Consider the following 14154-nt stretch of genomic DNA (forward strand, 5'->3'; position numbering starts at 1 on the left):
ACACATCCAAAAGTGTGCCCCTAACACGCAAGCAAGGAAGAACCCCCAAACTGCACAGGCTGTGCCAGGAGGCGGCACCATCCCAAAGCCCCTTCACGCTCTATACTCACGCGCAAGACACCGCTCTCTTCTCGCCTGGCAGGTCCAGCGCAGCAGCTAAAAGTCCTGCTTACGGAGGGTGGGGAGGGAAAGAGATGCCCGTTCGCCTCACGCTATCAGCCTGCCCGTTTCCCCGCCTCCTCCTCCTCTGTATCCCCCGCCCCAATATATCTGGGATTATGGCACCGCTTGGCATTTACCGGGCAGCATCTCGCTTGCGTTGTTACCGCAAAAGCCGGGCAGAGTCTGGGCGCGAGGTAGGAACCTGGACGCCCGAGAGAGAAAGCCGGAGCCGTAGAGCACGCGGCAGAAGTACTGGAGTTCAGGAGGAGACGTTTGCTGCACATCCCAGAGCGGCCCAGGCCAGGTGCGGCGGCGGCGGTGGCGACAGCAGCAGGGCTCGCTCCCGCGGCGCAAGCACGGAACGACCAGCAGCAGCAGCACCAGCTACTGGCGTCCCCTCAGTTCCAGTCGGCTTTGCTTGTGGGGAGCAGAAGCAGCGGGGACAGCGCGCGGCGGCGGAGGAGGTGGGACTGAAGCACATTCTTGTCCTCACTTCCATAAGCAGCATATAAACTCTCTCGAGTTCCAGGCGGGCAATTCCCCCTCCCTCCGCCTTCGTGAGGCAGCCTCCAACATCGCCAGTTGCTTTACGTTTGTGTAAGTGTGTGTAAAATATATGTATATGTGTGTGTCCTTCAGACTCTCCCTCATACACAACAGATCCACCTCCTCGCTTGTCCCTGTGGCGCTGTTTGCATGCACCAGCTCCTCTTTTTGCTTCCCGGTGCCTGTGGTATAGTCACAGCTTCTTCCCGCGTGTGCCCAGTAGCAGCGGCGGCAGCAGCCTGCGCGCCTCCGCCTCCTCCCCTTTTCCAATCTCGGAGGCACCAAGTAGCCCGCCTGTTTCCTGTTCCCGCCCGCCGAGGCTGCCACTACCCACCCACTCCCACAGCGCTGTCAGCGACGAGCCTGGAAGCCTCCGAGAGCAGTGCAGGAGCTTGCCAAGGACGACGTGGGAGCAGAGCCGCGGCTTTAGTAGAGGAGGGCCCGCCGGGATAGAGCGGGTTCCCTTCGGGCGCTATCGCTTGGCACCCCTCCCGGCCAGAACAGGCCGCCGTCAGTCTTCTTCCGAAAACTCGAAGCACAAGCGCAAGACTTCCTCAGCTTTCCTGACAGATTTTGCTACCTCAGGCTGTTAGCTGCTCTGCTCCTGAGGGGGGGGGAGGAAGGAATGCCAATTATAACAGATGCCAATCCTCCCACATACTGTTGCAGAAAGGGGGTACATGCCCCTCTCCACTCCACATGTCAGTGAAGAGTTGTGCAAGACTGGGATGCCTGACTCTTACGGACTCAGCTCAATGCATGGCACAATCCATGACACCAGGCCTACGTGCCCAACAGTAACTGTGCTGACGATTAATTAAGATAGACTTTGGACAAAAGTGAATTTCGTATGTTCTAGAAGGCAGGTTTGATATAATATACTTATAGCTGATCTGTAACAAATCGGAAGTCAAGTTTTTCTTTTTATTTTATTTTTTTTCTGTTGTATTGTTTTTGTTGTATTTGTATTTGTTTTTATAAAAATTTGAATAATAAAAAATTATTATAAAAAAAAAAATCTCCAGTCAGTTCGAGCTGCACCAGAATGAGCCTGTGACATGTACACAGAGCCTTTGGTTGGAAGGCCATCTGATCGATGCCTGAAGGAACTGCTTTGTATTGCTAGCAAGGCTAGCACTTATTTATTTTAGGAGTGCGGAGCCTGAAGCCCGCCAGCCTGTGCAGCCCTACAAGCCTGTCTGTCTTTCTCTAGGCACTCTCCCCAGGCCACACCCCTTCCCTCCAGGCCATATCCCTCACACCCTCCAGTTCATTTCCTTGGACTGAAATAATGCCTTTTCCTTGCCTGGATGGAGAGAGAAACTTCAGGCTTTTTTGTGACTGGACTGTAGCCTACTGTCAAACAATAAAAGTCAGGTCTCTTGCCCTACCCGTCACTAACATGTGGCCCCTGGTGGGCTGTCCATGTGGGAATGTAGCCCTCTGGGTGAACGGGATTCCCACCTACCTCTGGTTTACACAGTCCTTATAGAGGAAGACTGTCACTATTACTCAATAATACAAATTACTACTACACAAGCCTATCCTATGGAACACCTCTAATCTCCAAGGGGCCTCCAGTATCAAAACCTTGTTGTTGTTGTTACATGCCTTCAAGTCGATCACGACTTACAGCATCTGTCATGAACCACCCTGTTCAGATCCCGCAAGTTCAGGTCTGTGGCTTCCCTTATGGAATCAATCCATCTCTTGTTTGGCGTTCCTGTTTTTCTACTCCCTTCTGTTTTTCCCAGCATTTTCTAGAGAATCACGTCTTCACATGATGTGTCCAAAGTATGATAACCTCAGTTTCATCATTTTAGCTTCTAATGGTAGTTCTGGTTTAATTTCTTCTAACACCCAATTATTTCTCTTTTTCACAGTCCATAGTATGCACAAAGCTCTCCTCCAACACCACATTTCAAATGAGTAGATTTTTCTCTTACCTACTTTTTTCACTGTCCAACTTTCACATCCATACATAGAGATTGGGAATACCATGGTCTGAATGATCCTGACTTCAGTGATCAGTGATACATCTTTGCATTTGAGGACCTTTTCTAGTTCTCTCATAGCTGCCCTCCCCAGTCCTAGCCTTCTTCTGATTTCTTGACTATTGTCTCCATTTTGGTTAATGACTGTGCCGAGGTATTGGTAATCCTTGACAAGTTCAATGTCCTCATTGTCAACTTTAAAGTTACATAAATCTTCTGTTCTCATTACTTTAGTCTTCTTGACTTCAGCTGTAGTCCTGCTTTTGTGCTTTCCTCTTTAACTTTCATCAGCATTCATTTCAAATTGTTACTGGTTTCTGCTTGTAGTATGGTATTGTCTGCATATCTTAAATTATTGATATTTCTCCCTCCAGTTTTTACACCTTCTTCGTCTTGGTCCAGTCCCACTTTCCGTATGATATGTTCTGTGTGATGTTCCTGTATTAATGTATATATGGTAAGTGCTGTTTGTATAGAAGATACATGGTAAGTGGAATGAAAGAGGAGGGGGGAGTAAATGAGCAGTAGAATGCTGGATGATTGGCTGAGTGTTTGGATGGCTGAGAGTATAAATGGAAGGAGGACAGTTGAATCTGGGTGGACGTTGGTGGGTTTTAGAGGTGTTTGAGAGGTGTTTGGAGCTGGGTGTTTGGAGGTGGATGTGAGGAGAGTGTGGAGTTCGGATTAATACTAAGAGAAGTGTCACATGAAACCATATGCTTATGTGCCTTTATAAAGTAATCTTGTTATTTCTAATATTTAATAAACACTATTCTGGTTTACTGGAGGCCTGATCCTTGGCTGGGGAATATACAGACCAGAGGGGAGGGCAAGGTACTTACCAAGGCTGAAGGGAAACTGTAACAATTGGTGGCAGCAGTGAAGGGAAGAATATAACACCACAAGTATCCAGAGCAACCCAGAATTATATGCATTCTATATAGATCAAAGGGATTGGGACAGCATAGGCAAGCAGTCACGAATATAACCGGATAGAGAGACTCAGGCAGAGTCTCTGGGAATACTGGTTATAGGATGTGACTGGTGGTGCTGCCTAGCAGGGGGATCTATTGAGATCTGTGCTCAGCGGGGAGAGAAACCATAAAAAAGGACAGTCCGGACTGGTGGAGTCCCTGGTGGTGCCTAGTGAAAGGCAGTAGCCACGAGCAGGTAGGAACCTGACAGGGAGAGCCAGGGAAGGGTGTCACAGGTGGTGGCAGAGGTGGGATACGAACAAAAGAGAGTCCAGATACGAACAAAAGAGTCCAGATACAAAATAGAGAGTCCCTAAACAGTGGTGTGGCAAACAGAAATAACAAATAAAGATTACTTGTGAGAGTGACTGGCAAAGAGTGACTGGCAAAGAGTGACTGGCAAAGAGTGAGTGAACTCAAACACCATGGCTGAATATATAAAGATGAAAAGAGAGGAGCTAGTGGAGAAGTGCATAGCATTCAATTTACCTCACGAGGGTAAAGGAGTAGACGAATTGAGGGTAGCAGTTATAGGATTTGCAACTGCCCAGCAAAAACAACCTGTCAGGGAAGAGACCCCAGAAGGATACTCAAGAAATCCTGCTTATATAGAGTATTTGAGAGAGAAGTTAAAGTTGGAAACAGAGAGTGAGGATGGAAGGTGCAGAGAAGGAAAAACAGCGGGAGTTGGACATTGAGGATGGAGGCTGATGAGAAAGAAAAACAGTGGGAGTTAGAAACTGAGAGATTGAGGAGGGAGGCTGAGGAAAAAGACAAGCAGAGGGTCTTTGAAACGGAAGAGAAGGAAAAGCAGCGGGAGTTGGAAATTGAGAGATTGAGGAGGGAGGTGGATAAGAAAGAAAAGCAGAGGGAGTTGGAATTTGAGAGAATGAGAGTGGATGCTGAATTACAGGTGGAAAAGTTAAAATTTGAAAGAGAGAAGTTTCATTCTGATGAAACAAGAAAGGACAGAAATGAAACAAAGATAAAGGTTACACCAAAAAACTTTGCAATGTTTGAGCCTGGACAAGATCCACAGATTTACCTCAGCACTTTTGAAAAGGCAGCTCAATTGTGGGGGCTACCGGAGGATAAATATATGCAATATTTATCAAACCTGATCAAAGGGGAATTGGCAGAGGTATACCAATATTTCCCCTCAGACAAGCCCGTCACATATGCTGAGTTTAAAGAGGCAGTATACAAAAGATTCAGACTGGGACCTGACTATTTTAGAAAGTTATTCCGAAACTGTCAGATCCAAGCAGGGAGGTCTTTTGTTGAACTGGGAGCAAAGTTGATGGATATATTTGGAAAGTGGATGAGTAGTGCCAAAGCTCAGTCAGTGGAAGAGGTGAAAAGCCTCATGATACTGGATCAATTATTCCATCAATTACCACCAGAAATAAGGCTCCTGGTCAAAGACCGTTCCCCTACGTCAGTGCAGGAGGCCGCAGAGATGGCGGATCACTTTGCCTCCAACAGAACTGGCTGGGTGGGGAAAACATCAAGAGAGTTTAAACCCAGACCATATAATGGTGGCAGAAAGGATGTGGTACCACAGCGAGTGAGTCCTCCAGTAAAATCTGAAGGGCACAGGACACCCCAGAGTGGATCTGTGTACCCTAAAATGGAGGAGAAATTATGCTATAAATCTGGTAGACCGGGGCACCTATGTTTTCAATGTGAGGTTGCCAACCCCATTAGTAATCCTGCTCAGGCAAGGGCAGTAAAAACAGAACCAAAAGATCTAACAACGAAAAAGGTTCAGTTCTGCCAGATAAACTGGACAGAAGTAAAAGACTTGGATTCGAGTCTAAGAGAAGAAGTGTGTGTTCAAGGGGCAAATTATTGGGCATTGCTTGATACTGGTGCCGCTCAGACGTTACTGAGGCCAGTTTTAATAAAATCTGAGGAAATATTACCTCAGGAAACGGTGACTATCCAAGGAGTGAGGGGTCAACCAGAAAGCTTACCCATGGCCCTAGTGAAAATGCAGTGGAGAGGCCGAGAGAGAAAATATAAAGTAGGTATTAATGCCCAACAACAAGAACCAGTGATACTGGGAAGAGATGTAATGGGGGCACAAGGAAAAATATATGTGGTAACCAGACAACAACTTGGCAGAGAAACAGAAGCCATGTTAAAAAGGGCTGAAGGAAACAGGGTGGAACCTGTTTTCGAGCCTACGGTCACCATAGCAACCCCTGGAAGGCCTGCTGAAAGAAACAACTTGTATCAAATGGTCTCTAGTCAAGAAGCAGAGCAGTTCAGGAAAGAACTGAATAGGGATACAAGTTTGAAGCAAATAAAGGACCAAGCCCTGACACAAAAGATTCCCTTTACTGACAAACTGAGGACTCAAATTGTGTGTGAGAATGGGATTTTATATAGACTGTGGATGCCTGCTGAGAGAGAGAGTGAATGCGAACCAGTGAAGCAATTGATAGTACCTAGCAAATACAGAACCAGATTCAATGGGGTTCTGAAGGGCATGATAAGAAGTTATGTTCAAGATCACCCACAAGACTGGGATGAACGTTTGGGGTGCTTCTTATTCGCGTACAGAGAAGTCCCTCAGGAGTCAACAGGCTTCTCACCCTTTGAACTGATGTTCACTAGAAAAGTGAGGGGACCTTTGGAACTGTTAAAAAATTCATGGGAAGGAACCCTGGGAGAGTACAAAACATCGGTAGTTGATTTTGTATTAGACTTCCGCAGCAAATTAACATCGATGATGGAAGCTGTACAAAAGAATTTGAGTCAAGCTCAGGAGAAGCAAAGTTACTGGTATGACAGAACAGCCAGGGAACGTGTGTATGATGTGGGAGATATGGTTATGGCATTCATACCCAGGAAACATGATAAATTACAGGCTAACTGGGAGGGACCATATACCATAAGAGAAAAGCTTGACACAGTGACGTATGTAATTACCACAGACCAATTAAACAAAAACAAAGTGGTTCATGTAAATATGTTGAAACCTTACCATACCAGGGATGCAAAGGTGTTGCAAGTTACCTTATTCCCTGAGGGAAGTGGGTCTGAACTTCCAGATTTGGTACAGGAAAGCAAAGACAAAGGAGGGGTAGATCAAGTGGAATGGTCGGAGGAGGTGAAAGAAGAAGTAAAGGAAGAGATTCTGAGAGTTTTGAAAAACTATGGAGATCTCTTTAGTAATAAACCAGTATAGCCAGACACTCCATTGATACTGGAAATCATGCCCCGATCAGATCTGTTCCGTACCGTGTGAATGGGAAAGTTTTGAGTGAAATAAAAAAGGAGGTCGAAGATATGCTGGAACTAGGAGTGATCAGGGAATCCATCAGTCCCTGGGCCTCAAGTATTGTCCTGGTTCCGAAAAAAGATGAAACGACAAGGTTTTGCATTGATTATCGGCTAATCAATAAAATTACTGTCCCAGATGCGTATCCTATGCCTAGGGTAGACGCAATGTTAGAGTTATTGGGGGCAGCAACCATTATCTCTACAATAGATCTCTGTAAGGGATTTTGGCAAATGGAACTAGATGAGCAATCCAGAGCCAAAACTGCCTTCAGTACGCCAGATGGGTTATATGAGTTTGTGACTTTACCCATGGGACTAAGGAACTCACCAAGTTCATTTCAGAGGCTAATTAATACTGTGTTGCGAGGCATGTCAGATTTTGCAGTGGCCTATATCGATGACGTGGCCATTTTTAGCAAGTCGGTGCCTGAGCATGTCCAACACCTGACAACAGTATTGGAGGCATTAAGAAAAGCAGGCCTCACAATAAAAGCTAAGAAATGCCAGTTTGGGCTGAAGGAAGTAATCTATTTAGGACATAAGGTGGGGAGTGGGAAAATCACCCCCTTATGGAGCAAGGTGGAGGCAATACAAGCGTGGCCTATCCCCTTAACTAAAAAACAAGTTAGGGCATTTCTAGGTGTGGCTGGTTTTTATAGAAAGTTTGTGAAAGATTTTGGGGAAATAGCAACCCCCTTGCATGAGTTGACAAAGAAAAAGTGTTCTGAGCATGTGGTATGGACGGATGAATGTCAGAAGGCTTTTGATCTGCTGAAGCAAGCCTTGTACCAAGGACCTATATTAATAGCACCAGACTATGAGCAACCATTCATCGTGGTTACGGATGCGTCGGACCTCGCGCTGGGAGTCGTCTTGCTGCAGGAGAGAGAAGGCACCAGACATCCAGTGGCGTATCTGTGTCGCAAGCTGACGTCAAGGGAGAAAAACTATTCGTCGGTCCAAAAGGAGTGCCTAGCGGTCGTGTGAGGACTGAACAAGTTGCACCCATACGTGTGGGGACGAAGATTTACGGTGACGACTGACCATCAGGCCTTGTTATGGTTACAGACTATGAAAAACCATAACACTATGCTGCAGAGGTGGTCCTGGGCCCTACAAGACTATCAAGTGGACTTCCAGTTCATCAAAGGCAAGGACAATGTATTGGCCGATGGACTGTCAAGGCAGGTGGCTGGGACTGCAGTGACGTGACGCAGACGTAGGAACAAAAAAGACATTTTCCCCATAAAGACTTGGTTTTATTGTTAACGCGGCGTATGAATCCTAGAGCAGGAATAATACTCTGCCGTTATTTTTAAGGGGGGGGGGAATGTGATGTTCCTGTATTAATGTATATATGGTAAGTGCTGTTTGTATAGAAGATACATGGTAAGTGGAATGAAAGAGGAGGGGGGAGTAAATGAGCAGTAGAATGCTGGATGATTGGCTGAGTGTTTGGATGGCTGAGAGTATAAATGGAAGGAGGACAGTTGAATCTGGGTGGACGTTGGTGGGTTTTAGAGGTGTTTGAGAGGTGTTTGGAGCTGGGTGTTTGGAGGTGGATGTGAGGAGAGTGTGGAGTTCGGATTAATACTAAGACAAGTATCACATGAAACCATATGCTTATGTGCCTTTATAAAGTAATCTTGTTATTTCTAATATTTAATAAACACTATTCTGGTTTTCCGGAGGCCTGATCCTTGGCTGGGGAATATACAGACCAGAGGGGAGGGCAAGGTACTTACCAAGGCTGAAGGGAAACTGTAACAATTGGTGGCAGCGGTGAAGGGAAGAATATAACACCACAAGTATCCAGAGCAACCCAGAATTATATGCATTCTATATAGATCAAAGGGATTGGGACAGCATAGGCACACAGTCACGAATATAACCGGATAGAGAGACTCAGGCAGAGTCTCTGGGAATACTGGTTATAGGACGTGACTGGTGGTGCTGCCTAGCAGGGGAATCTATTGAGATCTGTGCTAGAGCAGGGAGAGAAACCATAAAAAAGGACAGTCCGGACTGGTGGAGTCCCTGGTGGTGCCTAGTGAAAGGCAGTAGCCACGAGCAGGTAGGAACCTGACAGGGAGAGCCAGGGAAGGGCATCACATTCTGCATATAGATTAAACAAATAGGGTGATAAAATACACCCCTGTCTCACACCCTTTCCGACTGGAAACCAGTCGGTTTCTCCATATTCTGTCCTTACAGTAGCCTCTTGTCCAGAGTATAGGTAGAGCATCAGGACAATCGGATGCTGTGACACCCCCATTTCTTTAAAACATTCCATAGTTTTTCATGATCTACACAACCAAAGGCTTTGCTGTAATCTCTAAAGTATAGGATCATTTTCTTCTGAAATTCCGTGGTCTGTTCCATTATCCAATGTATGTTTGTGATATGATTTCTGGTACCTCTTCCCTTTCTAAATCCAGCTTGAACTTCTGGCATTTATCGCTCCACATTTGGTAAGAGCCTTTGTTGTAGAATCTTGAGCATTACTTTACTTGCATGGGATATTAAGGCAATCGTTTGATAATTACTACATTCCCTAGGATCCCCTTTCTTTGGAATTGGGCCATTGTTTTGTTATATAATTCTTCAGTGTATTGCTTCCATCTTCCTTTTATTTTATCTCAGTCAGTCAGTGTATTCCCCTGTTGATTATTCAACATCCCTACTATTGGTTTAAATTTCCCTTTAATTTCTCTAACCATCTGGAATAGGGCTCTTGTTCTACCTTTTTGTTGCCCTTTTTGTTGTTCTTGCATGGGATATTAAGGCAATAGTTAGATAATTACTGCATTCCCTGGGATCCCCTTTCTTTGGAATTGGGATATATATTGAAAAATTCCGATCTCTGGACCATTGTTAAGTTTTCCATATTTCTTGACAGATTTTTGTCAACATTTGGACAGGTTCAGTCTCAGTAGCTTGTAGCGACTCTATTGGTATGCCATCTGTTCCTGCTGATTTGTTTCTTCCAAGTATTTTAAGAGCAGCTTTCATCTCACATTCAAAAATTTCTGGTTCTTCATCATGCGGTTCCTCCGTGAATGAATCTGTTATCCTGGCATCTCTTTTATAGAGTCCTTCAGTGTATTGCTTCCATCTTCCTTTTATTTCATCTCGGTCAGTCAGTGTGTTCCCCTGTTGATCATTCAACATCCCTACTCTTGGTTTAAATTTCCCTTTCATTTCTCTAATCTTTTGGAATAGGGCTCTTGTTCTACCCTTTTTGTTGCCCTTTTTTTATTTCTATACAATAACTATTGTAATAGTTCTCTTTGTCCCTACGTACTAGTCGCTGTATTGTTGCATTTAGGGTTCTGACAGTGTTTCTATCTCCTTTTGCTTTTGCTTTCCTTCTCTCTTTTACCATTTTTAGAGTTTCTTCAGACATCCATTGAGGTATTTCTCTCTTTTTAACTAGTGGTATTGTCTTTTTGCATTCTTCCCTGATAATGTCTCTGACTCCATTCCATAGTTCTTCTGGTTCTGTCAACTAAATTTAAAGCCTAAAATCTGTCCCTTATTTGATTTTTATACTCTTCTGGGATGTTATTGAAATTGTATTTTGGCATTATGATTGCTTTGTTCTTCTTCTTTAGCTTTACTCTGATTTTCAATACGACCAAACCTGCTGCCTCCTTTTTACATTCTAATCCATGGAGCAGAATGTATCTCATAACTTTGAGACATAGCTATGTTTACAATAAACTAGACACAACTATTAGCTTGTCTTGTGTGCCAGTGTTAGGGATGTAATTATCTGTGAAATTTGGTTCTAATCCTAAATTCAGTTGTGACATCTCTGCAGCAATTTGAAATTTATTTTTAAAACTCTTCATGAAAATTCTTCAGCATTTTACTGTGAATTTCTCCTAATAATTTAAAGGAGGACTACAATCAGGACTACATCTCCAAAAATTGAGAATTACATTTTTTTGTATTTTGTTGGTGGTGTTCTTTGCTTCTTTCCTGTGTTACTACTGTTTCTACAGAGAATCTAACCTAGGCGATCATATTTCATTATTCATCCTGGAAATCTCTGTCAAATTTATTTACATTAATTTCAAAGCCTTTTTATTGCTCAGTGTCTTATGATGGTGAAGACAGCCTTTTGTGTTTCAAACTGGAGGTTATGCTCTATTCTATTTTGGGTGCATTGAATCTGAAACTGCAGTTTGATGTAAAATCAGACTATTACAATATGTTGCTACTTAAACAATGTATCTAGCTGTTGGAAAGTACAAATTTGGCCTGCCCAAGATGCATGTGTTCAGCCTGCTATGCTAAACCACTCCACCTAAGGAAGGGTGGGCATGGTCAATTAAAAACATAGAGCTCACCTAGAATTTTGCTAGAATATATTTCACCTCCCACTGTTTTATTTTGTGCAAACCGAGACTCTCCTCATGTCCACTGGAAACTGTACCATTATTCTATAATTGTTTTTGGAGTTTTCTAGTGTAAATTATACAAAGACTTGCACTACTTCACATATTCACAGAAACAGAAGCAAAAGAAAGTGATTTACTATTTGTAGGGCAGCACAATATCTGAAAGATAAGGTCAGTTTCCTGCTCACTGGCGCATTCACTATAGCTGACCATTTCCCCTGCTTTTTAAAGTTTGATAGTAATATCTGCTGGCTATAGGTATGTTCTTAAACTGCTTTAAGTTTAAATGTTCTTACAAATTTATTGCCTATTAGTGAATTTCTCTACTTTTTAATCCAGGGGGTAAGAAATAGGATCCTGAGCAAGTTTGTTGAGAATTGATTATTTGCATGCTTATTGAGTTCAATGGCATTTACTCTCCAGCAATCATGCTTAGGATAGGTGAAACTGACCATGGGGGGGATTGGGGAGAGGAGGAGGAGGAAGAGTAGGGGTGGGGTGGAGGGCAAATTTGATCATTTGCATGCTTATTGAGTTCTATTACTTTTTCTTGTTGTTTTTTTAATTTGTTTTCTGGTAAACCAGTCTAGAGGAGATTGGTGGTGGGGAGGGCATGTGGTGCATGTGTAGTTCCTGCACAGGGTGGAAGGGGAAGGGGAGGTGGGAAGGGCAAAGGAAGAGGCAAGAGGGAGGGGATAGGAGAAGGAGGGGAGGGCAGGTATGATCATTTGTATACTTTTTGAGTTCAGTGGGACTTACTCCTGTACAATCATGCTTATGATAGGTGAAAATGACCTGGGGAAGGGGCAGAGAGGGGGGAGGAGGAAGAGGGAGGGGGAAAGAATTTTGTACACCGCCCAGAGAGCCACTCGCTATGGGCGGTTTAAAAATGAAACAAATAAAAAAAATAATATAAAATAAAGAATGGGAGGAAGGGGAGGGAAAGCCCCTTTCCTTTCCAAAAGGAACATATTGTGAACGGTATCATTGTTTTTCAGGGTTTTCCCCCACCTTTTTATTCTACAGCCGGCACATGTAGTCTCCCACCCATATTTAAACCAAAGCTATCACTAGCCACATTCTTTATTTCACTTTAGAATGTCATGGCTTCCCCCAAAGAACCCTGGGAAGTGTAGCTTCTGAAGGGTGCTGAGAGTTGTTACAAGATGCCCTATATCTCTCACAGAGCTACAATCCCCAGAAGAGGGGCTAACTGTTAAACCACTCTGGCCACAGGAATAGAAGTCTTCTATCAGCTGTCAGGGGGGAGTCATGACTGTTTAAAGTAAAATAAAGGTGTGGGTGTGGCCCCCTGATTAGGCAAGCCAAACAGCTGTGAGTCTGGCTTTTAGAACACTGACGGTTGGTTCTTACTGAGCAGGCCTGTGCTTATCGTTGATGCCAATGTTAAATTTCTTAAATTAATTAAAAATCAACCAGGCATCTTTTAAACTTTTAAACTGCAGAAGAAGGTCAGAGTATGGGGCAAGGTGTACTATGGGTACTCTGTGAACATGGCTGAATTTTAATTAATTTCAACAAATTATGAGACCACTGAATGTTTTGCGTATCACCATTAAAACTTAGAGGGTTTTTAAGGAAGCATTTCTGAGGTCAGGACTATACGTTTTGTAAGATTTTGTTTTGAAATGAGCTTATGAGAAGCATCAGAATGGCATGGGGGAATATTTTCAATTTAACATTGTAGAATGTGAAAAATCCATGCAGGCTATAGTATACAGCCACTGTCTGAAGATGAGAAAATGCACAGCAATTCTATGGATACCAGCTACAGTCTACAAACCATAGAAATTCTGCTTCAGAAATGTGCTAATTTGCGGGAGGGGGAGTTGTAAACCAGATGGGAGCAATCTTCACAATGTATTGTTGCTACTTGATTGTTAGTAAATATTTGCATTGCCTTATTTAATAATGACATGTTATGGATAAAATACATTAGCCATGTCACTGTGAACACATAGTTTATTAGAAAAAATTTAATGTCACAGAAAAGGAAAGTGGGTAAGGTCAAAACTGTGCCTTCCCCTTGACCATAGGAAGGCAGTAAACTAATAAATCATTTTAAAACTTTATTGATCTGGGAAATAACAAAACTGTAAACTTGTCAGTTTGACAAGTAATCTGCCATAGTAATACATCACAATAGAAATGGATACCAGACATAAAAGGCTACAATAAAATATTGTTATAAAAATATTCTGTTATAAATAATTCCTTAGTCACTTCCATGCATGGTGTTTATGCCATTATAGCTATGTAAGCATGCACTTTAGGCTTTGCTGGAATTAAAATGAAGAAGTGAAGAAAGGTTTCAAATTTCCATTACATAGGGGAACAAAGTGAGACACAGTTCATAGTAAATAGGCATCACTGATTTGGGATTCGTATAATCCTATTTAGGGAACAGAGTAGAAAGTTCTACCATTTCTACATTCTGTGCATTGCTTGGCACAGACACTGCTGGTGCCAAATGATTGTTAAAGTAATAATAGCAGCAGTCACAGTGGTCGTGGGTGTTAGGCGTTGTCAGCAATATCCACTGAAGCAGGAAGAGATCTCAAAAAAGAAAAAAAAGTTGCTCAGTAACAACAGTAGAAAAGTGTTAGGGGTTGCTTTCTTTGGAGGCTTCTGCTTTGTTTCTTCCTTGCACATTTTGTTTATCAACCTTCCAATACCTTCTCTTATTAGCTGTTGACAGGTTAGTTGCGGCTGCTATTGTTAAATAGAATTTTTGTTTAAACCTATGTTCACATTGAGAAA

At 43.2% G+C, this 14154-nt stretch overlaps 1 protein-coding gene across 2 annotated transcripts in view; it reads right to left on the reverse strand.

The window, feature by feature from the left end:
• The window catches only part of HS3ST5 (heparan sulfate-glucosamine 3-sulfotransferase 5), a 344265-nt gene extending 343714 nt beyond the window's left edge, over positions 1-551 (reverse strand). Inside the window, exon 1 of one of the 2 annotated variants that reach the window (XM_061626292.1) lies at positions 300-551. The gene's annotated coding sequence lies outside the window, so the exon portion shown is untranslated. Of the gene's footprint in view, positions 1-110; positions 193-299 lie in introns of those variants that run through there. The other variant, XM_061626294.1, reaches the window with a different exon arrangement.
• Positions 552-14154: the final 13603 nt, after the last annotated feature.

This window comes from Rhineura floridana, chromosome 4 (assembly GCF_030035675.1).
Source record: "Rhineura floridana isolate rRhiFlo1 chromosome 4, rRhiFlo1.hap2, whole genome shotgun sequence".
NCBI classification, from domain to species: Eukaryota; Metazoa; Chordata; class Lepidosauria; order Squamata; family Rhineuridae; genus Rhineura; species Rhineura floridana.